Source organism: Ambystoma mexicanum, chromosome 1q, assembly GCF_040938575.1.
Source record: "Ambystoma mexicanum isolate Mex_15411 chromosome 1q, UKY_AmexF1_1, whole genome shotgun sequence".
NCBI lineage: Eukaryota > Metazoa > Chordata > Amphibia > Caudata > Ambystomatidae > Ambystoma > Ambystoma mexicanum.
This window is the reverse complement of record NC_090922.1, coordinates 1,034,858,524-1,034,886,337: the sequence shown is the minus strand read 5'-3', so window position 1 is coordinate 1,034,886,337 and position 27,814 is coordinate 1,034,858,524. Positions and strand designations below refer to the sequence as shown.

At 41.2% G+C, this 27,814-nt stretch overlaps 1 pseudogene; it reads left to right on the top strand.

The window, feature by feature from the left end:
• LOC138559977 (vitellogenin-A2-like) lies at positions 1-24,290 on the top strand (annotated as a pseudogene).
• The last annotated feature ends 3,524 nt before the right edge of the window (positions 24,291-27,814 follow it).

Here is a 27,814-nt window from a genome sequence, read left to right as displayed (position 1 = left end):
ATGGAAAAGAACCCTAGTGAGCTGCGGCAGTGGAGATGTTCCCCAGGCGATTCCAAGGTAACTTGGAGAACTGGAGGCCAGGGAGGCTGCTGAGGAATCGTTATGCAACAAGAGAAACTCATCCCAGTAAAATTGACGAGACAGTAAAGTTGATGAAATGGAACTGTAATAATGTGAGAAAGAGAATCACGATGAAAGCTGGAAAAGAGACCATTCAGAGTGGGGCACACATACCTTGGGAAGGGAAAGTAACCCACAAAGACCTGAAGAGTGGGTCCAATCAGAGAGTGAACATTCTCTAATAAGATAAATAGAACCCTGAGTAAACATGAAAGAGAGAGACCATTAAGAACAGAGCACAAATACCCCTCAAAGAGGGGAAAGTGCCATATATGTTAAGAGGCAGAGATGGGTACAAACAAGAAGGAGAATTCTACAACGTAAGGGTAAGCAAAGCCCTTGAGAGAAACATTACAAATCACCAACCACCCCTGGAGGGGCAGGGGGGATTAACCACCAGGAACGCATATCCCATATAAGAAAAGTTACAGAAGTACAGCAATTTTCCGTACCTATACTCATTCAATTACAGAATGCTTGCAATATTTCAGGAACAATTGCCAGTTAAATGGACCATGATTTTTCTGTTTTGGTTTCTTCACGTAGGGTCATAAAGAGAAGGCTTTTTCATTGGTAGCTCTTCTGCACTTTTTAAACCAAAGTGCTCAGCTACTCATATGGTGATTTCTGTATACAAATAAAAAAATATACCAGCTTGATCTGATGGGAATTTGCCTTTGATATTTTATATTTATATTTCCTTTGTACCACTTTTGTTCCCATATTTTAGCCTGCGTTTTTGGGATACAACAAGCCTCCAATGTTGGCAATTACCGCCCAGGCTATGAGAAATGACAAGAAGAAGCAAGAGTACCAGGTACCAAGTGAGCTTGTACGCCAATTACCACTCCTCCAAACCCCAGATCCAGGCCTATGTGGTGGAAATCGCTGGCGCCAGTAGGTGGCGAGCCTGTGCTAATGCTGTCGTCGTCAACTCTCATGGGGCTCAGGTGAGGCAGAAAGGAAAGCTCAGAGAGAAACAAAATTCATGGGGAGGAGGAACATTCCATCTCCTCTCACCATCTACATTTACTGAATTGATGTTTTATCTTATGATGTAGGCTTCTCTGAAATGGGGACAGAATTGCCAGGACTACAAACTGTCTGCAAAGGCTGAAACTAGCCACTTTGGCAGTCAGCCAGCCCTGAGGGTGAACGTAGAGTGGCCAAGAATCCCTTCCAAACTAAAATCAGCTTGGAAATGGTAATATTGCATGTTTCCTTCATGTTAATGCATGGGACAGACGGGGCCTAAATGTGGAAACCTTATGGTGGAGAGATATTGTTATTTGTCCATTAGCATGTGGGACAAAATCATCTAATCATGTAAGTGCCATGTTCTCTTGCACACTGGCCAGTTTCTAGTCAACACCGAAATCCAAGAGATGGCCTGATTACTAGAAGATGGCTAAAGCATAGAAACTGTGTAATGCATAGCAAGCTTTTATAGTAAGTATTTTATTTATTTATGGCCATTGTGTAAAAGGCATTGTAAAGGTATTCAGCCGTTTACCTATGAGAGGCTGCCCTGTCACATGGTTTCAACGTGTTGAAGGACAACTATGCCTAGTAATGCATCATTGCCTGCATTGCACCAGTTTAGCCAAGACACAAATAAGTATATTGTTAAAGAATTCACCTACACTTATAAAACGTATAATTTACGCACATAGCATTGTGCTTAATTCTTAAAGCTTTCAGGATAGTTCAGGGGCAACGTCCTCCTCTTGGGAGCAAGACAGCACCTAGCAGATGATTCCATTCTTAGACACTGGAGTTTGTCGTGGAACACGCAAAAAAGAAAATCCCAACTCTCTCCCACTATTAAGACTTTCAGGAAGGAACTAAAGTAAAACCCTGATCTATCAAGTTTCTTCGTCAGACCCACTTTCTCTCTTCTTCACTGTACATCACCCCTTTTTTGATGTCTAACTGTGCCTTCCCTTCAGTTGAGTATATATTGTGTATTCTTCCATGCTATGCATATGTCCCAGAATACCTGTCCAAGCCGCCTGTATCTGAAGGATCATAATTCAATCTTTAAATAGTGTACCATCCACCTCTAAAGTGTCCATGGGCTTAATCGTTGCCCAGTGGGTTCAGTGCTATGGGTGATGGATACAGAGTATGATAAGCATTGTCGGGAATGACCATTAAATAAAAAGCAGTGAGAATCCTAGAGAAGCTGTAAGACTATGGCATGAGCTTGGGCTGTCTTTCCATAAAACATGCAATTCGCCCCCAGCAGTAAGTTCAATACAACATTCTCAGATCATTGATCTAGGAGTCTAGAACAATCCCTGTTCAGTCTCCCCATTTTTAAAACCCATATTTTTCTCTTCTTAATGGTAAAAGTATGTCAGCCTCATTACGAGTATGGCAGTGCAGGCAAATTCACGAGTAATGTGCTGGTAATTCTGTTGCTGCCATGTTACTGTTGCATTCCCGCACCCCCATACTATGAGGTTGGCAAAGAGGTGGAGGATTCATCTCCAGCTAAGAGCTGTAGGTAAATCTGACACATTTCCACCAAATTTAAACCGCAAAATTGACGGAATGACCTGCATTAATTCTGCCAAAATCCCCATGGAGACCTATGGACTCCAAATAATGGAAACTAACACCATCGCTTGTAATCCAGTGGTAATTTCGCCAGACCAAGTGGCAGTAATGGTAATTTAGTTGGGTGGCATCTCAGCGAATTTACCACTGAGATACCACAAAACTCGTTATGAGGTACATGCACATGAGGTTGCATTTTGTAATGAAAGCCTTATACAGTGCCCTCCCCTAAGGGATCAGCATGGTCAAATTACGTAGTGGAAAGCAATGGACAAAAAACTTCTACTTTTTATGTTTTTAGTGTCTGCTCATTATGACTGTTCAAATGAACATTATGACTGTCAGCAAACAGTCTTTGCAGGACCTTCCCTACCCCCATATCCTCTGCCATGTAAAATCACACCGACGCAACAAACCATTGCATGGGGCATTAAAAGATGCCCTTATGTTTGCCAACATTTAGAATGTATAATACTTGTTTTGAGACCAATAATTTTTGTTTTCATTGTCCATGTGGAGATGGCTATACAATGTCGTAAATAATGGATATTTTATTTTTGAAAAAAAGAAAAGTGGTAAGGAATGCTTTCAGTATCGCCATACCATTTACCTCCCTAACAGGAAACAATAAGATAATTAGGCTATCGTCAATATAATTACATTTAACAAACAACTAACAAAAATAACAAGGTATCTACAAGAAAAGGTATAGGGTTTTGAATTCATTTTCGGGAAAACATTTCCAAAGATGCAAACACATCATAAGGAGCAACATTTCAAGATAAAGAGGTGCTTGCAGCTAACAAACATATATAACAAATGTATATAGACCTATTACAGTATTCTGTACGCAAACAGCCTTCTTCTACATGGAAACCCTGTGTGATGCCATGGACTGCAATTTGAGTGCGTGGAGAAGACAGAGCTCACAACCTCTAGCAATTTACCAATGGGCGAAACCTATCTAACAGAATTGAGAAAGAAAGAAGGTGTTAAATCATTTTTAGCTGTAAAAAGGAGAGATTCATTATATTAGACTTTCCCAATATTAGGACATTCCCGAGTCCTAATATCAAGCAAGTTTCAAAAGATTGTGTTGCATTACCAACCATATCCATAACACAGCTTTCAGGTTGAGTATTATTGATGATAGCCATGATAACTCCAAATGTATCTGTTCGAACCATGAGTGCAATTGATAACTCTTCCAATTATCCTGTTAATTAATTCCTGCATCTCTTGGTATTTTTCTTCTGAGCATTAGGGCATATGAGCAGTATATACAACATCCCTCCGCAATGCTAATCCTCAAATGAAAATGATCACAAATGCATTTCATGATCAGCATTTCTTCTAAACATATATCAGAAATATGCACTCTTAAGAAGAACATTATTTTGCAGGGCTGCCCATTTTATTCCAGGAGCAGCATTTATGGTGGGATTATCTGAAAAGTTCCAGAAAAATCCCCATAAAGAAGCAAAGGTCATCCTCTCGCTAAGCTCGTCAAGAAGGATGGACACCCTAATCGAAGTGCCAAGGGTAAATACTTTATTAAAACCTATACAGGTTTACCATCTATTACCATCTGGGATAACATTTAGAGCCATTCATGATGTATTTCTTCTCATTCGATTGCAGCTCACACTATATCGCAGATCCATTGAGCTCCCAGTTGCGATTCCTGCTGGTCCACGTATCCAGGCCTCTGCCATTCAATCCCACAGCTGGAATATCTTCACTGAAGTCCCTGACCTCTTGCTAGACAAACTGAGAGGTAATTAACAAGTCTTTGCCTGCAATGAGATTTATCATGCTGGCCATTCACCAGCGTCCTCTTGTGTATGATGTCAAGTGGAATTTAGATTGAACAGAGCTCATGGCATATTCAATAAATCTGACTTGCAAAACTGTGACCAATTAATTATCTGCGTACAAAAGATATTATATTAATCAAGTACACATTCATATAGATAGAAACATGTTATATTAAAATACATTTTTAGTTTGTGCTCAACCTACGAATATTTTGATCTCTAAATATAACCATTAAAGAGCTTCAATATTTGCACATGTGAAAAGATCACTAACAATGAATAGCACATTACTTTCACATAGAAATGTATACAAAAGTATCTGTCAATGCAAATAATGCATGTTATTATTTTAGGTCACTGCACGGTGTCACAAAATAGAATCACAACCTTCAACGCTGTTACAATTAACTACTCAATGCCTGGAAGTTGCTATCATGTCTTAGCCCAGGATTGTAGCCCTTAGCTGAACTTCTTGGTAATGATGGAGACAGCGGAAGAGTCCCCAGAACATAAGTCCATCAATGTCATGCTTGGCAGCTAGTAAGTGATGACAGTTCTATGTCCGTTGCCACATCTATCATACAGTGCATACATGTCTGCAGTGGTAGCATGCCCAGCATCTTGCTTGATATGTACATTCTTTTTGAGGGGGCCATGATCTTAGCAATACCATAGAGCAGTAGTATTCAAACATTTTGATGCCAAACACTCCCTTGAGGAAAGATAGTGTTGCCGGACACCCATTTGCCATATCTGCTTATGTTTTCTATTGAAAGCAATCAGCATATTTACTTTTTGGAAGAGAATTGCACCCCCATGGCCATCTTTCGGCCTTCCTTGGGGGGGGCCTGCCCCGCAATTTTAAGATCAGTGCCAAAGAGTGAGATGTTCAAATTGTATATCCAGCAATAAGCCTTTAAATTCTCGCCACATGGGGAATGCTTGTTCAAAAAGTGGAAATCACCTATGCATAAATGCAAGACAGTACAAATGTATCCTATTCAATTTTCAAAGAATCAACATTGGTAGAACATTTCTTTGCTTCTTTTAGTGTAGGAACTAACAAATGAATCCACAAGAAAGATCAATTTCTTGGTAATATTCTTGAAGCAAGACTGTATGCCTTTGCCTAACATTTAATAGTTTTTTGAGAAGAAACACTTTCACACATAATTTCAAGCAATAAAGGCAGTATACCATACAAGCAAACAACCCTTCTTGTAGGAAATAACATTTGTTGGGGGTTATGCTGATATTTCTTAAGAAATCAATGTGTTGGAGAGTCAGGAATCTAATAATAATGTACACTTAAGCAATGTTAGTTGGTGTAATTCATAGATGTATATGTACATTTTAGGGATTTTTAACCTGTCTGATTGTTCAGTGCAATTTTCGTCCTAACCATAATTGCCTCAATTAAGTAGAGCTTTGGCAATTTGTTTCACAACTTGCATTCTGATAAATCAATAGAGATGATCAAACAATTCTCCACAGCAAGAGATAACTTAATATTTAGATTAAGAGTTATGTCATTTTTTCTCACATCACTCAGTCAAGAACGAAGGGACATGTAATTAACATGTGAAAGTATCTTGCCAGTGCCTGAGCACAGCTCCAGCCAAACATGATTGCTTGAAGGTTTACATTGAACAGTTTCAACGGAGTCTAGTACGGTGGTCAGTCATAATTTCGACATTAAAAATGTCGACAGTCAAAATTTAGAAAAATAAATGTCGGAAAAAATAATGTCGACAAAGAAAAATGTCGACATTTTTTCAATATTTTTTCGAAATAAGCAAAATAAGAAGCATTCATCACAGGTAATGTATCTTTATTTTCTTTTTTTATAAACATATCATATCATAACATATCTATAAAATAAGTAGTATTAACATTTTATTAACTTATTTTTATGTTCTTTTCTTTTTATAGTATTTTTTAAATCTAAATATAGTTTATAAATATAAACTTTTAAATTCATGTAACCATCCAAATAAATAAATAAGTGTATCTTGAGTTTAAATTTCATTGTAACTTGTAATATATTAAATGACCATCAGATGGTGCTATTGCCCTAAAAATGTATGTAAACTATTAACAACAGTTTGTTATTGTTTCTTACGCACGGTACGTCCTGCTACGTAAACGTAAGTGCCATTTTTAAAGTTCATTCTGCAAATGGTTCTCCCGCGGTCGCGTCTCTGTTTTTTCGGTCTTTGATTTTTTGGATTTTTTCTGGTTTTCCTCCGTATTTTCTTGTATTTTTCATTGGATTTACTGGGTTTCTTTGGATGCTTCCTGGAGTCAGGTTTTTTTCGAACGTCGTGCTTTTTCGCATGGATTAATACATTTTTTTTCCTGGATTATGGTTTTTTCTTGGCTTTTTTTCTTGGAACAGACATAAGGATTACAATTTCACATCTGGATTTATGGATTCTTGCCTTGGATTTGTCTTTTCTTTTTTTTACCAAGTCACCGTGGAGCGTGGATATTTTTTTCTTTGGTTTGGGTTTTTGCCTGGAATCATCATTTTTTTTTTTCCACTGGATTATGGTTTTTTTGTTGGCTTTTTCGTGGATCATTCATATGGTATGTAGCTTTACACCTGGATGTATGGATTTTTGTTGGAGTTTTCACCTATTTCACCGTGGAATCCTGATGACCAGCAACTGTAAGTGTTTTTCAACATTTTAAGTTAAATGCCAATGAATCTAAGTAGTTTTCTTTGTTTTCCATGTTGAAATCTTGTACTATTTGCATCAATTTACTGTCATAATCTCTGTACTTTTTTCGTTTTGGTGCTTGGTTAGCCAATGATATTGTTTGTGAAATACGTAATTCCTGCTGCTGTTCTTCTATTTTCAAATCCTTTAAAAAATGCCATAGATTCGGATTGTGTTATTCGTTCTTGGTGTGTTTTCCAAAGTTGCCTGGTAGCAATTCCACAATTCTATTGGGTATTTTGGCCTGCGTCTATTTCCACTTCTCGTTAATTGGCCTATCCAGGTGTTCTCAAAGTAGTCCAGTAAATTTGTACAGTCCTCTTCATGATTCTTATAGTATTCATTGTCTATTAAATGTTCGTAAAAAGCAATGACATGATTTTCTTGAACAAAAGCTAAGCAAAAAGTTTCTTAATGTTAAATTGAAAGCAACTGTCCTCTGTATATTTTGTATATTTTGGTCCCAAACCCAATTTTTGTATCTTTCGCCAAACACTCTGTGTAAAATGAAAAAAACATCCCTTTACTTTAGTCTCTCTGTACACTGTTGAAAATGCCTTGATCTGAGCTGTTTCATAATCCATGATTATTGTTTCTGGTTTCGATTCTGGTGCTGTTTCTTTAATTTTACTGTACACGATTTTGTACGTTTCCTCCGGTTTTTTTTAGCATTAAAAAGTATACTAGCGGTATTATTTTATCATTTATGGTCCCATGTACTGTGTAAAATTGATAAAACGGTTGAGGGCATACTTTAAATGTTGCGTCACTGTGCCATTTTTTACTTCGACTCAGATGCTCAAAGTTAGTTACAGTACAGAATATTAATATTTTTTCAGTGTTCATCTCAATTGTGCCATGGTAAAAATTCTCCCCTATCCATATCTGGAATTGTTATATCTTCAAATGACATTGGTGGTGGTGGCAGGTTTTCATTCACATGTTTTGTGCGGTTTATTGTGCGCTGCATTAATTCTTCAGCCAGCAACTGAGCTGTTATGTGGGTCGGTAACTGGCCACAAACTTCTCTAAGCACAGATCCGCTAGCTTCCCCCTGATGTTCAGTGGCTTTTCTTTTCAGTTCTGTCAAGGTTTTCCTGCTGATTATATTAGTTTGATCAGGCATATGGTTGTGTTCATTTTTACCTTGTACTTCTGAGCCGACTGTTATTGCGCGTGCGTTACATTTAGTTTTTGTATATTCTGCGCAGCGCCTGTAAATCTGTTCTTTTCTCTGAAGTTCTTTATAGAACACGTAACCATTCAAAATTAACTGCTTTCCGCCTTTTTGACCTCTTATGAATTCCACTTTGTTTTCCATTGTATAACCTGAAACGATAGATACAAATATTTTTTGTGTTATTTCATACTATGGGTTTTATAATATATTAAATTTTCGTTTAATGTTCGTTTGTCTTACCTGTTTTGAGTATGAATGAATTCTAATCTATTGCCTGCAGTACGCTCTCACGAGATGTTCTGTCAGGTAATGACGGTTTTCCACAGCCGTTACTGGTTTACTGGTACCAAAACAAGGTTCTTTACTCAGGATTGTCACCTATTGTGTTAACCATTTCGTAACCTACTTTTTTCGAGTATGTTAGACGAGTGGGTGATCAGGGGCGAGGGGAAGGGAAGGGGGTGTTGGGATGGTTTGTGATGTAGGGTGAGGGTGAGGGGTTGGGGGGGAACCCCCCAGTAATAAACGGTATTTGTTATGTTTATTTATTTCGTGTTATTGACTATGTTAAATGATCTTTTTTTTTTCGACATTTTTTTTTCGGAAAATTGACTTTCTCAATTATATGCATAGGTTGTCGACATTGTTTTCGACATTTTTTTTCGACATTTTTGTTTGTCGACATTTTTTTTCGACATTATGACTATAAACCGTCTAGTACATGTACTAGTTAATTTGTGCAGCAGCATTTCTCACTGTATGTCAGCACCAGTTCAGCAAATGCATGTGCATAATGTTGTACGTGAACCTTGTTCAATGGCCAGCCCCATCTCTGTCATGGCTCTATCTTTCTGAAAATGTCTGAGCTTTTTACATTACCTAGCACATTTCATTTATTGAAGGAGTCATCAAAGAGTCGGCTGCACCCTGGGCATGGGGGGGTCAGGAACCTTTGTCTCTCCAGAAATGTTGGACAACAACTCCCATGAGCATTAGACAGTATAGTCAATGATGAGTGAACACAGGAGACAAAGTCAAGAATATCCAGGCAGTCACAGTTTTCTGAACCCCTCCTGCAGAGGCTGGTAAATACAGATCCTAGTTAAGCAGGCTTTTAGCAGTAAATAGTTTGAGTGCACCTCACTTGCGAGATGGAACTCTGGCTTTAGCAGACTTTAGAATGCCATTGCATCTAATGCCTTGATTTCTTTAAATTGTGTTTATATATGACCTTTCCCACATTGATCAAGTGACACATTTCCCATCTGTTTTTAGAGCACACCTTAACATAAAAATAAATATTTAATGTATAGTCTTATGATGTGGCTCAAACAATTTTGATTTAGGATTCATGCATAGGAAAGACAAAGGTTGATACCATGTTGCCTTTACTAATGTAAAGTTGGACTTAATGGGAATAATGATTTGACTGTGTGAGTCTAAGTGCCCTTATAAACAGACATGTGAATAGTAACAAACAATAATGTGTTGACTCTGGGAAGACTAGGGGGGTTAGGGGGGTACATGTGGTGTTTATTGTTGGATCTCTGCAAGTAAATTGTTGGTATTATACTATTTTTCTATTTAAAACACTAACATGACTATGTGTATATGTATATGTGGGATATTTTCCCTGTAGACAGGCAATTTCTCTCCAATCTTGCCAGTAATGCCTTCAGCATTCCTCTGGCAAGTGGAATATACATTTCTTCAGAAACGTCCACATTGCGCACAAAGGAGAGCATACGATTTAAAAAAGGTTTTGTACGCTCTACTGCCATTCCACTCAGGGTCTTGATGTTATACCCTCGGCTGCATCTCTGGAAAATTTGAAAAATGTGAAGGACATAAAACCACCCAAAATGTGTGAGGGTAGGCAGATCCCCGGACTAGATTATGCCATATCAGCCCTTTTATATTGTATCTGCTGCCGGTTCTCTTCTAAATGGGCGACTAATGGCCTCATTACGACCCTGGCGCTCACGTCATGAAGGGTGCCGTTATCGGACCTGCACCCTTCATTACATGAGCGCCGATTACGAGGTTCCCTTTGCGGGACCCGGACCAGACGTCTGGTAAAACCAGACGTCCATTCCGGGTCCCGCGAGGGGAAGAGGGAGGTAATAACGGGCCATTTGTAATGTGCCCGTTATTACCTCCCTCCCCATTCCCATTGAGCCCTATGGGGCCTCAAATTGGAATGCGGAATGGTTCCTTCAAGTAGGAATTACCGGGTCCTCCAATGTTGGAATGACCTGGTTATTCCTCATTGAAGGAACCCGGTAATGGAGCCCGGTTTGGAGGCAGCCATGTTGCTCATAGCACCATGGCTACCCCCAAACTCGTAATGAGGCCCTAAATGTTCACATCATCCTGGTGGTCAGTGTTATCATCAGAGTAATAACTCACAGCCTAGTTTCACAGGAGACAAAGGGTGCTTGCTAGCACACAATGCACTAAGCATAAGTGTTTTACAGAGAATTGAGGGCTCAGTGTCATCCTATGTTTTCTGCCATCTAATATTCATTCCTTCAGGGCATGTCTTAAATCCTCTGTCCTTTTTGTTATCTGCTCTCTGATCTGTAGAACATCTTCACAAATATGCGCCATCCACAAACCTCAATCTCTATGTCCTCTTCCTCTTCTTTGCTTTGCCTTCCTTAGCATCACTGGAGAACACATTTCCTCACTCGTAGCCCTGATTAGTTTCCATCATTCTTTGTCCTGATTAGCTCACCATGTCAGGGCTTGAGTCATTCTGGTGTCTTGTACCTCACACTCAAAGACAATGCTTAATACAATTGTGTTTTCCTCTTTTTTAAGTGACATCACCATGTCTCCATCCGGTGACTCCCAGAAGGTGACAATTAATGGAATTGAAGTCACAAGTTTGCCCTATCAGTCTCATTCAGGTATGTACTGTGATTTAATAGAACATGATATGGACCATGTCCACTGTTGGTTAAAAATATTATTTAAAAATCTAATAAAACGTAAGTTAAATGAGAACCTGTACAGCACATGCCTTGTACTACACCCATGTATGACATTGTTTGCACACAATTATATTAAATCCTGCCATTTCCAACTGTCAAACATACCTAGCTACAAAAGGGTTTCGTTTATTCCAATGACAATTGGGCCTCATTAGAAGTATGCCCGTGCAGTGTTAACATGACAGTAATTCCGTTTATGTGCACGTTACTGCATCATCATACTCCGAGCTTGCCGCTGGATGGCCTGATTTACCTCCTGACAAGAGCTGGAGGGAAGTCAGGCACCCCACTGGCAAAAAACAGCTGGTATTACTGACACCGGTATTACCAGTGCTGGTAATATCAGCAATCCCCCAATGGAGTCCTATGGGGCTCTATGGAATGGGGATTTACCCTTACTGGCATTTGTAATCGGCCGGTAATTCTGTCAGACCAAGGGCCTCATTACACGGACGGCGGTGGATGTCCATGACGGTAAAATACCTTAATGGGACCAACTTTACATTAGTAAAGGCAAAATGGTATAAACCTGTGTCTTTCCTATGCATGAATCCTAAATCAAAATTGTTTGAGCCACATCATAAGACTATACATTAAATATTTAATTTTATGTTAAGGTGTGCTCTAAAAACAGATGGGAAATGTGTCACTTGATCAATGTGGGAAAGGTCATATATAAACACAATTTAAAGAAATCAAGGCATTAGATGCAATGGTATTCTAAAGTCTGCTAAAGCCAGAGTTCCATCTCGCAAGTGAGGTGCACTCAAACTATTTACTGCTAGAAGCCTGCTTAACTAGGATCTGTATTTACCAGCCTCTGCAGGAGGGGTTCAGAAAACTGTGACTGCCTGGATGTTCTTGACTTTGTCTCCTGTGTTCACTCATCATTGACTATACTGTCTAGTGCTCATGGGAGTTGTTGTCCAACATTTCTGTAGAGACAAAGGTTCCTGACCCCCCCATGCCCAGGGTGCAGCCGACTCTTTGATGACTCCTTTGATGACTGGAGGAAAGGGGAATTACCGCCCTATTCCAAGGTTGGTGGGGCGGTAATTCCCCCTTCCCCCATTGCCCTTCCCCATTCCCATTTTTGCCCCATAGGGCATAATGGGAATGGGGAAGGTGCTAATTACGGCACCGCAAATTGCGGTACCGTAATTAGCTCCCTGGTCCCTTTGCGGGTTGGTTTTTTACGCCTGCAAAAAGCAGGCGTTAAAGTCTCCAACCCTCATAGGGACCTCGTAGTAAGGCGGTAAGGGTTAACGGTCACCGGTACCATTAACGGTGACCGTTAACCCTTACCGCCGTCCGTGTAATGAGGCCGCAAGTACCAGTAACCGGATTTACTGGTGGGATACCACCAAACATATAATGAGCCCCAATGTCCGAAAACAGCAGTTGTTCTGGCTGGAAAACGTTAACAAATGCGCTATCATATAAAGATATTTGTCCAACTAGCTTTATATTTTTAAAATGTGTAAATTTTATTTTGAACTGTACATTTGTATACCTCTCATGATTAACAGCTTAGCACGTTTGTTTATATTAGCAAATGGTGACTTAGTAATTCATGGAGCTGTAGCGGGCCCCCTGTTTTATGCAATATATTTTAATTGATAAGTTCTCCAGAGCCAGGTGAAAAAGATGGAACAATTGCAACTGTTTACGGGCTCATAACATCCATTTGGTCGCTATATATATACATATTTTAGTTTATTACAATCCTTTAAAAGTGCATGCATTAAATTTACACGTTTCTCTTTATAAATAGATATATGGCAACAATGTACAAATATTTAATTTCTAATTAATTGTAAACACGCACATTTAGACATTTAGTACCATATCAAACGTTTTGCACAAGGTTCGCTTCAAGCAGAGGCTCCAAGTTGTATTTACCCACTAGAAGGAAAGTCCGATCCCTCTACGAGCAAAGCAGTTAAGTCTGAGACTGTGGGCCTCATTACGACCCAGGCGGTAAGTTACCGCCTGGGTCGTTCCTTTACCGCCATGGCGTAAACTATGTTTACGCCATGGTGGTTGGCGGATTTACCACCCCATTCAAAGGTGAGTGGGGCGGTAAATCCCCATTTCCCATTTACCCTTCCCCATTCCCATTTTTGCCCCCATAGGGCATAATGGGAGTGGGGAAGGACATAATTACGCCACCGTAAATTACGGTGCCGTAATTATCTCCAAGGTCCCTTAGCGCCATGGATTTTAACGCCTGCAAAAAGCAGGCGTTAAACTCACCATGGTGCTAAGGGACCTTGTAATCAGGCGTTAAGGGTCGGCGCCGTTTACGGCGCCGTAAACCACTTAACGCCTGGGTTGGAATGAGGCCCAGTGTGTTTTTATTGCAATAGCCCTTTATTAGCAGGACATTTGGTACTGTCGTGGCTGTGGGATTAACAGACAACTCATATCACAAAATATAAAGTTCAAAGAGGGTATTTTACAATGATAAAATGTCAAGGGTTCCAGGTAGATTGTAACCAAACTTATTGGGAACTCATGAAAACAAAACAGAGCCATTCTAACGTGCTTGTTGACTATAGTTTGTCAGTTCATCCCTCTCTCCCCTTTTGCTCTGCCAGTCAGTCTTTGGGGGTGTTAAGTACACATGACACTTCTTTCTTCTCATGTTTGGTAGGCTGTTCTTTTTCCACACTTGTCAGGCTGTTGCTCTTTTTAGTAGCTGGTTCCACCATCTTGTATTCATGAGGTCCATGGATCGTGGGTCAAACCTCCAGACTCGGAAGACGTTGGACTAGACATCTTGGGGAAGGCGAATTTCATAATGTGGAGCCCAATTTGTGCTGTTGACAGATGCTATGACAGACTCACCAGCACCAGGTGATAGGTATTACACCAGTTGAGTGCTACCACCCTCTACTCACCCACATACTCTTTCTCTCCTCATCCGGCCTTTTGCTCTGTACTTCTTCCTCCTTGAAGCACCACAATGCTTTTGCCCTCTTCAGCTGTTTTTAACTCTCCCTCTTGTCTCTCCTACCACCTGCTTCTCCACTCCAAACACCTCTTCTCCTGCACTTTCCCTGTTAGTTTTCCCTCCAGCAAATCCACCACTCGCTTCAGCTACCTCTCTTAGACCTCATGAAGTTCCTCCACCTCTTTGCCACCTACAACATTCTCCATTTTTCTCTCCCCTCGAGCTCATTTTCCTCCTCATTCTTTTACAGTACCAAATGATCTTTTCCAAACTCCTCCACTTTTTATGTCTCTCTGCTTACCCTCCCCCTTATTCTTCACCATTACCTCCTGAACTCTTTTACCTACTCTGAACTCCTTTTTCCCTTCTGCTCTCCTTTCTTCACCTCAGTGTACACTGCCAGTTCTGCACTCTCTCTCTCTCTACTCCTGCTCGACCTCCTACTTCTTTCACTGCTTTGATACCTCCTTTCTGCACTGATTTGTAACCCCTCTCCCATTGAACCTCAAAACCTTTCTCCTTTACTCACTGTTGCTCCTTGGGAGCTCTTATACATACCTGAAATTGAAGAGTTCTGTACAGCTGTTATCCTCTTTGATCGGAGCCCAGACACTGGTTCCCCATTTTTAGTCTGAAGCTTTTTTTACAGATCCCCTGACGTATCCCTCATTATAGCTATCCACCATGTTGATTTTCCGTACCTTTCTTTCATCGTTGCCGGTCTATTGCGCTGAGACTGGTGCTCAGACAAGCACAGTCCCTGACGAAGTGGACCTCACATTTGTTTCTCCTTAAGAAAGTCTTTCCAAAGCAATTTCCAATCAAAGTCTTTGGTATTTGGTTTGTCTTTCCGGGTTTCATAAGACTTCTTATGCTGGCGGTCACAGGGAAATACGCCCACCTTGTTATGCACATTTAGGACATGATCTCTAGCACATCTCTGGGGATAGGGTCTCTCTGCAATGAGCAATAGGTTGTCTGTGTCAGCGGATCCACATAACATAAAAGGTTAGCGATGGACTGGGAGACCCTGTTTTACATCCTCCAGGATGTAATTGACATTGTGGTTGTTGATCAGCACCCTCCATGGCTTCCCCTTTCCCATCCTCTAACCTCAAACATGAGACGTTGTCACATTAACAATATAGATGAAGAGAGATATACTGTAATACCATCACTGTATTAAGACTTGCAAAAGGAAAATGTCTTTGAACAATCATTAATTTGATGCTGAAAAGCTATTAGAATTACCTGATCCAAAGTCCTGTCCTTTTAATATTGTAAAATAAAGTGTCATTATAATTACATAACATGATCGTTAAATAGAGTAGAAAAGTAATGGGCAACAAAGCCCACTCAGCATAGCTTAAGAAAACATTGATTACAGAGGTTTGGTGTCTGTAATGTCATAAAATGTCCTTTAATCACCCCAATGGAAGTAAATGTCACTGCTTTTGAGACCGTCTGAGCTATATAATGTTCGACAGCAAGATGTGTATTCAATCATTTACTTGTTATGTCAATAGGTCTTTGTCTTGATCTTTTGTTCTCTCACTCGTTGATGGTTTCACTCACTCACTACTTTGCTACAAAAATCTCCCACTCACTTAGAAATATATCAGGGTCCACAGACATCCACATGATACACGTATATGAGCATCTCCAAACATGGGTTGTCCAAGAGGGTCTTATTGATCACTAAAATAACTACTACAGATCAGGTCCTGTGCCGTTCCTTGGACGCGCAGAAGTAAAAAAGCCCTGAGGAACATGAATCTGTATTCTGTGTTTGTGGACCTCCAGACCACTTTCGACTACGTGTCACGGGACATGCTGTGGCCCATCATGGCTGATAGAGGCATCCCAGAAAATCTCCTTCAAATTACCATTCAATTGTATTCGAGTAATACAGAAACGGTGCGATAGGGCTTGGGAGGGGAACTGACTGAACCATTTGCAGTAACAAGAGGGGTGAGGCAGGGATATGTCCTTGCCCCCTTGGAATTTGTGCTGTATATTGTCGAAGTCATACGCCATGTCAGATCCAAGAGCCTTGATCATCCCAAACTCGGTATGGAAGCCATCCCGATTCTCCTTTTTGCGGATGATGTAGTTCTCCTGTCCATGTCCATCAGGAGGCTGGAGGTTACCTTGCAATCATTTGTTGAAAAGCACAGAACTCCAACTGGAGGTTAACATAGGGAAAACAAAAACACTAGTCTTCCTTCCTAAATTTAAAAAATTTGCCACGGTTAAACTGTATATTAACAACATTCTGATAAAACAAGTACACAGTTTTGATTACCTTGGTGTTAGATTCCATTACATGGGGGGCTGGACCCCACATTTGGCTAAATCTAGTGCAACCCTAGACAAATACAGTGGTGCAATATGGCGATTTTACTGTGCACAAGGTTGGGGGGCTATTACACCTGCCCTTACCATGTATATTGTCCAAGCTAAGTCTGCTGCAATGTGCGGTGCAGATATTTGGGGCTATGTAGCTGCTAACAAGTTGGGGTTGGTAGAGAGAGGGTTTTGCAAGCGCCCGCTTGGTTGTCCATCTTTGTGTCCGGGTATACCAACTTACCTAGAGTTGGGATATAGGCTGATAAGTGCGGTTGTTGCCCTAAGGTCAGTTTTGTATTGGGTCAAGTTATGGACAATCCCAGAGCTCAGTATATGTTGCAGGGCTATAATACATGTGTTGGAGCACGAGGGCAGCAAATCTCTGCCTGGTTTGCCCAAATCAACATTTTCCTGATGAAATACCACCTAGAGGCCTGTTGGGATAACCCTGCAGATCTCCCAGCGAGCCTTAGCTGCTAGGTTGAAAAGCATGTTGTGGAAGGATACAGAAAAAATATGATCCAAGTTTGTAGCAGGCTGGCCATGGAGGCTTTCTACCTGGAAGGTAAATTGCTCCCGTGGTTTGAGATCTATTTAGATGTGTGTTAAGCAGAATTACATGCAGTACCCTTTGGGAACACTACACACAATTAAGACTACATGTGTAAGCACAAATGCACCTTTGGTACACGTCTGTACTACACAGTTTTGTGGTAGCAGGACTGAGCAGCAAGGCTTATCTCAAGAGGAATGTGAAACTCAAGGTTTCTTGGTAAAACAATATTGATTTATTTACACAGTCATTTAGAAAACATCGACTAGCAATAAGCAGCTCAATAGCACACTAAAGTACACTCCAGTACCAAACCAATACGTTTCTGAACAAGTTAGGCTTCCCAGAAGTGGGAGCAAAATGGCACTTCAGTTACTTAAAATGGGAGTAAAAGACACAAGTTATAGGAATTAAACACAAATACTTTATTACGCAGGGCAAAGAGTTTCAGTTCACTACAAGAGGCAGTTCAATTCAATAGGCCTGGGCCAAAGTCTATGGATCAGTGTCTTGGATAGGATAGCACCGTTCTGGTAGTAAACGGTTAAGTCTTTGTCAATGTTCTCAAAAGTAGTTTGCACGAAAAAAAGAGCCTTATGTTGGATTAGGAGAGAACAAGACTCCAAAGTTGGGAAAGTTTCACGATCTTTCACCGCGGCAGAGAGGATTTCTCAACCCTGTTTGCACGGTACCTTGGTAATGAAGAAAAGCTATAGCTGAGGCAATTGTTCCTGGCATTTCCTACAGATCTAGCTGTTCCTGGTCCTCAGTCGTGGGGACAAGAGGGAGGACTTCGAGAGGTTCCTGCACTGCATGGGCATGGATCCACAAGCTTGGCAAAACGTCGGTTTAAGGTCTGAGTGCCTTAAAGTCCACAAACTGGTATCCTTCTCGCTGGCTATCTGGTTTTCAACAGCACCATGAAGAAAATTCGACCAGTATGGAGATGGTTTCCAGGTGGCTTGCGAGTTGGTTTTTCCCACCAGTTCAAGGGAAGAAGTCGTCCTGAAGGGGCTTCTCTGTCGAGGGAGTTTCAGGCTATTCTAGGTATTCCCACCAGCACTCTGCTGTAAGGCAGTGTGTGCTGGGTCTAGCAATTTAAAAAGACTAGCAAAGTCAATTTAACTTTACATTCACTGGGAGACAGCAGTGAATCCCAGGGAAGGTATTAAAACCTTGGGAAGTCTGGAAGACATTCCTGTGCCACTGCACTGAGGGTGCTTTGTGACACACAAGAAAGGATGATGCCTATGGAGTTGTCTATAACTCCATATCCAAACAACACTAAAGTAAAACACACACCAAAATACGTGAAAGAGTGGGAAAAAAGGCTCACACTCTTTCCAGGTAAAAATGTAAGTCCTAGAAATCCAGCAAAGTTGCTGGGGGGCTCAAACGGTAAGGGAAATTAGCACATTTATGAGAATTCTTCCTAACAATGTGGTTATACCCCCATGTGCACGTTATGTGTATATGAAATTTAGGATGTGCCAATTAAATCTGGCTTATCGTACATGCAAATGGGATGCAGCGTGAAATGACAATTATCAAGTTTGTGGCTTGGCAAAGGAGACTCAGTCCCATTTCCTGTTCTTCTTCCAGAGGTATGCCACCCAGTGGAATAAGTATCTAATGTCGTTGTGCAATAATTCTGGCACACGTTGCACAAGGGATGCTTTGCTGTTATTTCGTTGTTGTCAAAATATTAACATTGTAAACTTCATGGCAACCTATCTGTTCCAGGCATGGTGTGCAAGGTTAAGGGTTATGAAGGCAGTGGGAGGCAAGAAAGCGGGGGCCCTTTAAACCCAATAAGCATAATTCCCCTTGCTAGGCCACCTAAAATCTGACGGCCCATGAAATGTGATGTGCCTTATGCGTTTGGCAAATGATTACTGGTAAACAACATTCCACACAAATCTATGGGTAACGACAGACCTGCAGGGAAAATTATTGAACTGTACGGTAACAATCACACTTTAAAAAGCAGCAGCCACATACTGCCAATACTGTTTTAAATGTTTTTTAGCTGTAAATTAATTATAATTATTGTGTGTTTTAACCCTTTTATTATGTTTTTGAACTGCATGCTTTTATGGCCGAGTGCCGAAATAAAGCCAATTTGAAATCAATTGAACTGTATACCCTACTTTAGGTAAGCGCAATAACATACACAAACAAATAGCTACATAATTACGTACATATATGATATGCAATCATATGTACATTATGCCGACTCTCCAACATGGGCTGCATGAGCAATTTCTTTCTGGTAAAAGAGGACATCACCTCTTCTTTCAACTGCAGAGCCTCATGTGATGATTGAAAAGGAAGGCGATGCCCTGTCACTAACAGCACCAGGCTACGGCATCGAGAAGCTGTACTACAACGGACTCACAACCAAGGTACGCTAATGCTTTATCAACACCCACAGGTCGGCTATGTTCACATGATGATACACAGACATTTATATATTGGATCTCTCTTTGCTTTGTCCTAATGAAAGTTGCCACAGCTCTGTGGATAAGGGAAAGACGTGGAATTTGTGGTCACCACGACGATGAGACGGAACAGGAATATCAGATGCCTGATGGTGTTGTGGCAAAAGATGAGGAGAGCTTCGGTCATGCATGGACTCTTTCAGACGAGTCCTGCTCTGGAGGTATAAAGAATTGCAACTTTTATTATAAAATACTCCTAAAACCCACACTTCCAGCACACGTTCTTCACTTTTGGTACTTGAATGTATCCATCTAGTAAGAACAACATGCACACAGTCATCAGTTTCAGAGGTTACTCCCCACTGATGTCTATAGAAGGAACACAGCATTAGCCGTTTTAGGGTAAATTTATGCAAGGCAATTACACACCTTATTATTCAATATGGCAGGAAATGTACTCTGTCACAGAATACATTTTATAAACACAAATATTTAATTCTAATTCAGTCCGGGGCCCTTTAATGCTCCTATGCTCCCAATATGAGCCATGAACACAGACCAGTGTCTGATAAAGTGACCCGCTACATTTATTTTCAGCTTGTAAACTACAGCGCACGCTTGTCAAACTTGAAAAACCCATTGTCATTAATAGGAGAGAATTCTAAATGCTACTCAATTAACCCAGTTCTGCGCTGCATGAAAGGATGTTCTCCAATCAGTACTGCACCAGTATCTGTTGGTTTCCACTGTCTAAAATCTGGTAAGTTAATAGCTTGCCTAATTTATAAGAGTGCCATCCTGCATATGGACCACTAGTAATCTATCCTTGATTGATGAATGTCTCATGGTTTCCTTGAGGCAAAGTCTGTTAGTTTACAAGACATATGCCTCATTAGGAGTATGGCGGTAAGGCAACACCGGCGCCGGTATCGCTACCGGCACCGTTGCTACCATACCGCCATACTAGGACTTCTGCTCGCAGGTACCCAAGCAGCCACCTGGTCTGACCAGGGAGCCGTACCGGCACCAGTGAGCAGGACATGATGGCAGCAACGGTACCATTATAAACAGGACTGTTGCTACCATCCTCCGCATTCCCATTGAGCCCTATGGGGGCTCAATGGGAATGGGGATGTACCGGCTCCGGCACCCGCGCAAGGGGAATTACTGAGTCCACCAAGGTTGGAATGGCCCAGTGATTCCCCTTTCGCGGGTGCCGGAGCCAGATGCGAGTTTGGGGTAGCCTTGCAAGTAAAACCTGCAAGGCTACCTCCAACCTCTTAATGAAGCCCATACAGTTGTAAGAGTTCTAGGTAGCCTGGTGCATCAGTAGTTGAACCCTGTCGGTCAATTCACTTGAATTGCCACCTTTAAGTAAAGTTGATTATCTTACATTTCATCTGAAATACTTTATTTACAATGTAGGACAACATGATTTTCTAACTTAAGTTAAGGTGTATGACATGAGCATTATGAAAACCTAAAATTCTATTGCAAATAACTGTTGACTTGCATGACGGATTTGGCAGACATTTTCCACCAGAAAGTTTGTCACGGCATCCCCAGACAGGAAATAATCAAAAAAAATTGTTAAAAATGTTTAAAAGTTATTTGGAATGCAAAGAAACCGCTGTTTTGGGCCTATTAGCATTAATTTTCCCATAGAGGTGAAGTTCACATTTTTATCATGCAAAAGAACAAAACACGTTGGAGGGAAATGGACCAAATAAGAAACAACTTGGGCACGAAGTGTTGACTTAATTTCTGTGACAGGTTTGCAGTTATTCGGTCCAGTAGTTTTGAAAACATTTGATGGGGAAGGGGCGTCCCTTTTTCCCAAAAATATAGCTATTTCTTCCATTGTACTTCGCAGCAGAAAGGATTTTCAGGAATAAAAAGCTGCCTTTATTTTATGCCTGATGCAAGCGAATACTGCAGTAAAAAGAAAGGGGAATTCGAAAATAAAAAGCGCAACAAAACATATTTGGAGGAGGAGAAAGGCTGAAATCGCATCAGGCTAGGTGGGGAGGAGGAAAGAGGACATCATGTGAAGCTGGGAAGTTGGGTGTGGTATGGGGACACAGTTACATAACAGGCGTTTTCGCATTATTGGGGGAATCCCGGAGGAATCTGACGAGATTACTGCAGTAATGATGCAAGACGCACTGGGAAATGAAAATGCATCACATAAAGCAAAGATAGAAAGGGAGTAATGGAAAGGGGATCAGGGAGTTAAAAATCAAGTAAGGTGTATAGGGGAGCTAGGGAAAAGGAAGGAGGCACATGGGGAGGCCTAGCAGTACTTTATTTTTGAGCGATGTTGCAGTAATTGTCAGGGTATTCTCCGTAGAATGGAAAATGAGGAACAAAATCTGTTGTGAGCACATCTACTAGGCCCAGTGAAGTGGGGCTTTGTGCCATTGAACCTGGCCAGTGGGCCCAAAATAAATCCATTTGTGCAACATGTGCACAGGCCATAGCCGAAGGCCATGATGAGTGTGCTTGAAAGAAACCTAGGGCCTCATTCTGAGTCTGGTGTTCTAGAAATTGCTGGTTGCAATGTACTGGCATGCTTTCTGGACCACCAGACTACAACCATGCCGTTGCTCCCAGCAGGTTTTCATGGAAGCACCGCTAGTAACGTGCTGATGCTTCCGTGTCCACATTCCCGTGAAGTCCTGTAGGACTCCACAGGAATGGGGACTTACACCTTCCACAGCCTGATATCCCCGGCCTGCAGGGACTTGAAATGTCCTGGTAGCACCGGGATATCAGGTGGCGGAAACGGTGTTACAAGTGTGGTGCTAACCCGCGGGTAGCACCGGAAGGTTAACGCTGAACTTATAATGATGCCTCTATTGTCTTAAAATATACATTGGGCCTTGGCTAGTGAGACCCAAGGAAATCTATAGGTGAAACATGTACAGTGGCCAGGGGCAAGGAACATGGCTAGTGGCCCTATGGTAGAACAAAACCCTTGACATTCAGTGACAACATTTTAGTTACGGGACAGTTAGTGTGATCAGGTTTATCACAACAAAACCCTCAAAATTCAACAGATGCGGGAAGTGATGATCATCTTAACTAGGCTTCCACACTGTTGAAAAGCTCATGAGTACATACATAACAGATGGGATTCACAATGACACACAAAATTTGAGGACGGCAAGATAGCTCAGTGGGTTGAGAGCTTGCTGCAGTGATTAGTGTGTGGTCTGCATGTTGCAGGTTGGAATTCCAGCAGGGATAACTTAACTTTTCTTCCTTCTAAGGTCGATAAATGAGTACCAAGTCCAGTTGGGTGATTTTGTATCAATATGTGTTCTATGGAAAGCACTTGAGCGTAAACGCTATATAAATAACACATCATTAGAACCAAGTGGTCATTAAAAGGGGATGCCGAGTTAAGGTGATCATCACGTCCCACATCTGCTGAATTTCAAGGGTTTTGTCTATTTATTTATTCATTGTAATGTTATTTAAATGTGTATTATGTACACTTGTTGCGTTAAATTCGATCACCTTAACTGTTCCTTAACTAAAGCTTTTTCAGTGAATATATATATATTATATTAGAAGTTAATAAGGCACAGAGATACCGTGATCACACTCGTGCTCTCCAAATGAAAAATAAGACTCCCAAGTTTAGTAGATAACACAGTCCATTATTCACATTTCCTGAAGGTTAAAAAATGGATGGGTTCACCACATAACGGGTTAACCAGTCGCTTGTTCACATATATATATGTAGCAAACCCACATAAATGTATACCTTTTTATGGATGTATGTTGTAATTTCACCAAAAGAAATGTGTCATTTTAAGCCACTTTCATTGCACCCTTCAACGACACAGGGCAGTTAGGTTAGGGGTGAATGACACTTCCAAAGAATGCCCTGCAGGATTCCGCCTAAAAGAAGTCTTGCTCCAAAGTTGGGATTTTGGAATCAGTCAATCTCGCCTGAAGAGCTTCATTTATACTTCTCGTAATATAACCTTCCACAATAGTTATTGAAGTTATAGAAAAATGTAATTCTCTGTTAAAAGATAGGGTTTATTTTGTATTGGTGATTTGTATATGCACCCATCATGTTGGAACTCTTTCATGGGTCAATACACACTGTAACTTTAAGCTATTTGGCTTGTTTAATAAACAATCATACATGCACATTCATATTTCTAACTAACAATGACAACTTTTCTTTTCATTTATTCTAAACGATCTCATCTTGCTTCAATAAAAAATCGCTTTGACTGATTTGAGACAATCACTTTAAGGCTAATTGAATGGCACATGTTAATGAATTTCAAAATTGATTTTGATTTCCATTCCTGTAATGCATTGCTCTCTTCGTTTACAGATGCCTCTCTGGACCTGGCTGAAGGGCAGGTGAAGCTGGAGAAAGCTGAAGATGTTGTGGAAATGGTTGATGCACACACTGCATGCTCCTGTGGAGCATTGCCGTGCGCATCGTGAAGCACAGATTCCTAATACTCCTACTAAACCAATGCAACATCCAGATTGTTCTTCCGAACCATTAGCTGTAAATTGAGAAATTGAAAACACTTGATATTAATGTGTTCAATAAATAGTCTTTTCATCCATATAACCATTTGGTTGATGTGTTTATTTGTAGACAAATTGATGAGAACCTGAAAACAGGGACAAATCCATCCCATCAGAGAAAGATCCTCTAAAACCCGATTAATGCCATATTTCCAATAACATTTCCTAAACATGCCAGTCACCCGTTCTGTTTAGGTTATACACCCACACAAACTATGTGGTGTTTTTATTGTCTACAACTCTTTTAATTACTCTGGCTTTTTTAAATCTATATATTTGATTCATGCAATATATCAAAATGTTTCTGTTTGGTTGTGTTACAACACTATAAAAGAGTAATTTGGGAGATAGCCCAAATAAGGCTTCGCCGTATCTGATGTCCCAGGTTTTTTCATGGCATAATGCTCTATTTGGGATTTTATTGAAGAACCCAGATTAATTGGGTGGGCCGCAAAGGTTGGGCATGCCCAAGCCAGCCCTGGTGTGTGGCAAAGTGCTTTGTGAACAGGGCGTTTTGTAAGCCTTTCCTAAACCTGGTCATGTTGGATAAGGCTCAAGTACTCTCAGTTAAGTCCAGAGCTTCAATCCTGCAGTCAGAGAATCTTCCTCCTTTGCTTCGATGATCTGGCGGCAGTTTTGGTAGACCACAGTGCTGTTGCTACGGTTTTCGAGTGGGCTTAGTGCATGGCCATGTACGTTGCAAATTGGCCCATTCTTCATCCCTGTAGACTTTGACCATTGTACATATTTTCTTGAATGTGAAATATTGTTGATTGATTCATTGTTTATTTGTATAGCGCCTATACACAATGTGTTTCAAAGCACATCACAGCAGGGAGGGAGCAAGGGAGAATACAGTAACATTCTTACAAGTCCTTGATACATTCAGAATGTGAAAAATAACTATCATAATCATCCTGACGAGATTTCAGATAGTGCAAGTGCAGGGACAATGAAGAGGAGGGGAGGTGGGCGGAGGGGAGAATGAGACAGACAAGCGGTTACATTACTATACTTGACAGCAATTGTTGTAGTGCCAAAGTTTAACAAGAGGGGTGAGGGGTGGAAGAGGGGTTGGAATAAGGGCAGAGGAGAACAAAACAAGCTACTATCAGACATGCTACAGATATTGCTGGAGGGGGAGTGGGAGAAGACAATGAAGGAAGGGGGAAGAGACAAACAAGCTGCTATCACACAGATCACGAGACCGATGATAGAGTAAGCGCTATTGGGCAATGAAATGCAGGGGAGGGCAAAAGAATGAGACAGACAGGCGGCTACATTACTATGCCTGGCGGCAATTGAGGTAGTGCTGGAATTTAACAAGGGAGGATGAGGGAGTGAGGGAGAAGAGGAAGAACAAAACAAGCGACTAACATGCTCGGCCAGATGGGATATCAGTGTAGTTCTGGGGGGAGGAGAGGTAGGAGAAGAACAAAAAAGGGGGAGGGGAGACAAAACAGGCAGCTATAAAACAGGCCAGGTGACATGTCTGAAATAGCAAAGTGCTAGAGTACGGTGAAAGGGGAAGGTGGGGTGCCAAACCAGGGGACCAGAGGGGAATGGAGCAAATACAACCGTAATGGGGAGCAGAGGGGGCACATACAGCCATCACAGGGGGGCAACGGGGTGGGGGATACATACAGCCATCACAGGGGTAAGGGGGGTACGGGACACAAACAGCACATTTAGCTATCACAGGGGGAGGGTGTGGGGGACACATACAGCCATTACGGGGGGTCAGAGGGGTTGGGGGACACATACAACCATCACAGGGGGAAAGGGGTTTGGGGGACATATACAGCCATCACAGGGGCATGGGGTTGGTGGGGGACACATACAGCCATCAGAGGGAGTATGGGAGGCAGCATCACAGCGTTCCAGAGCAGACAGGGGCAGGCAGGGCCTTTGTTGTGGGCCTTAGTTAGTGAAGGCTGGCTCCTGCCTTCTGGTTACTCCGATTGGCTTAAGGGCCAAAATACAACCAATGGGAAGGGGGGAGCCAATCCAGCCCAAGGCAGCAAGACAGGGTGAAAATGTTGTGGCCATGTTTGGAAGGCCAACAAAGAACAATGAGGCAATGTGCAGGATGCCTACAATGTGGCAGAAACTCAGGAATAGTAAAGATTCAACAAACGCAGCACCTCTGGTGGGAGCATCATAATTGCACACATATTATTTTTCAATTTAGGTGATGTTAACATGGCAGCCAGTGTAGCTCTTTCATGGATGCCGTGATTTGGTACTTCTTACTTCAAATTAGACATAGGACCTCTGAGATCTCAAAGGATCTCAGGGATCTCAAATGTCCCTGGCAAGTGGGTCTGGATGAGATTGTTCTGTCGGGTTTGATATATTTTGGTGATGCATAGGGTCATAAGGTTCATTTTGTTCTAGCGTATTGTTTGATTTCTGGGTTAGACATTTGTATGTCCAGAATGAAAACCAGGTTTAAGGTGTGTTCTGCCAGTTTGAAAGTTGTGTGAAACGCAAGGTATGTATGGGATCAATGACCTCCTTACCCTGTTGTACTCTCTGTTGATCCAGCATCTCAAAGCTCCCATCAAGATGTTTTTTGTAAGCATGCTTGAAACATGGGCCGGTGGGAAGATATCTTCCAGGAAGATCATGTGATAACCTCACTTTCGATAGATTGTTACCAAGTGGAACAAAAGGCTAAAGTCAGAGCAGCAACATGTGATTACAGTTTTGAAGGAAGAGAGAGTATTGCATTTCAGGTTTCTGCCATGTCAAGAGGCCTCCAGGGTTATCTTTGATGCATTCCTGACCTAATTCTTTATTATCCTTATGGACGATATTGTAACCTGAAGGAAGCAACTTCTCAAAATTATATTTGTGGCATGCTAAACCATGAAATGCTTCTGCTTCCAGCAAATCATGGATGTCTGACATAGTTTCGATGTTTGTTGATTATAGTTTTCGATGTTTGTTGATTAAATCAATCTTAATTTCGGGTGTGCTGACAGTGATTATGAAAGTTGCTTCACCGGTCTGAACTACAGTTTGGGTTAATTTTTTTAACTCTCTCAGGTCAAGCTACGGGACCTTACTCCTGGATTCTGCCAAAGCACCTGAATGGGAATCCTTAGAAATACTTATGCATTACAAAGATCTGATGTGCAAGGTTTGTAGGAGTAAAAACATACCTCAGTTTGGATGTCACACACACACACACACACACACATACACACATATACCTGAGTAATGAGTAATATACAAAGAAACACATGACCCTTTTTTGTATTTGTATATGTGTTTATTGAAGGTTATCATTTCGACAAGGCATGACGTAGCTAGGAAATAATACAATACTCATCGACCCTTCTTGTAGTGTTAGTAATAGAACCCTAATTAAATGGGTTTTAGCTATATACGGTAGAGGACAGATTGGCCTAGTTTTGGAAGGATGATCAGGATGTCTTCTTGAAAAGGGGGCTTTTGACAGTCAACATTTTCCATACATTCCATTTGAAGTCTACTAATCATTCTGAATGGCCCATCCATCAAAAACTATTGAAATTTTGCCATAC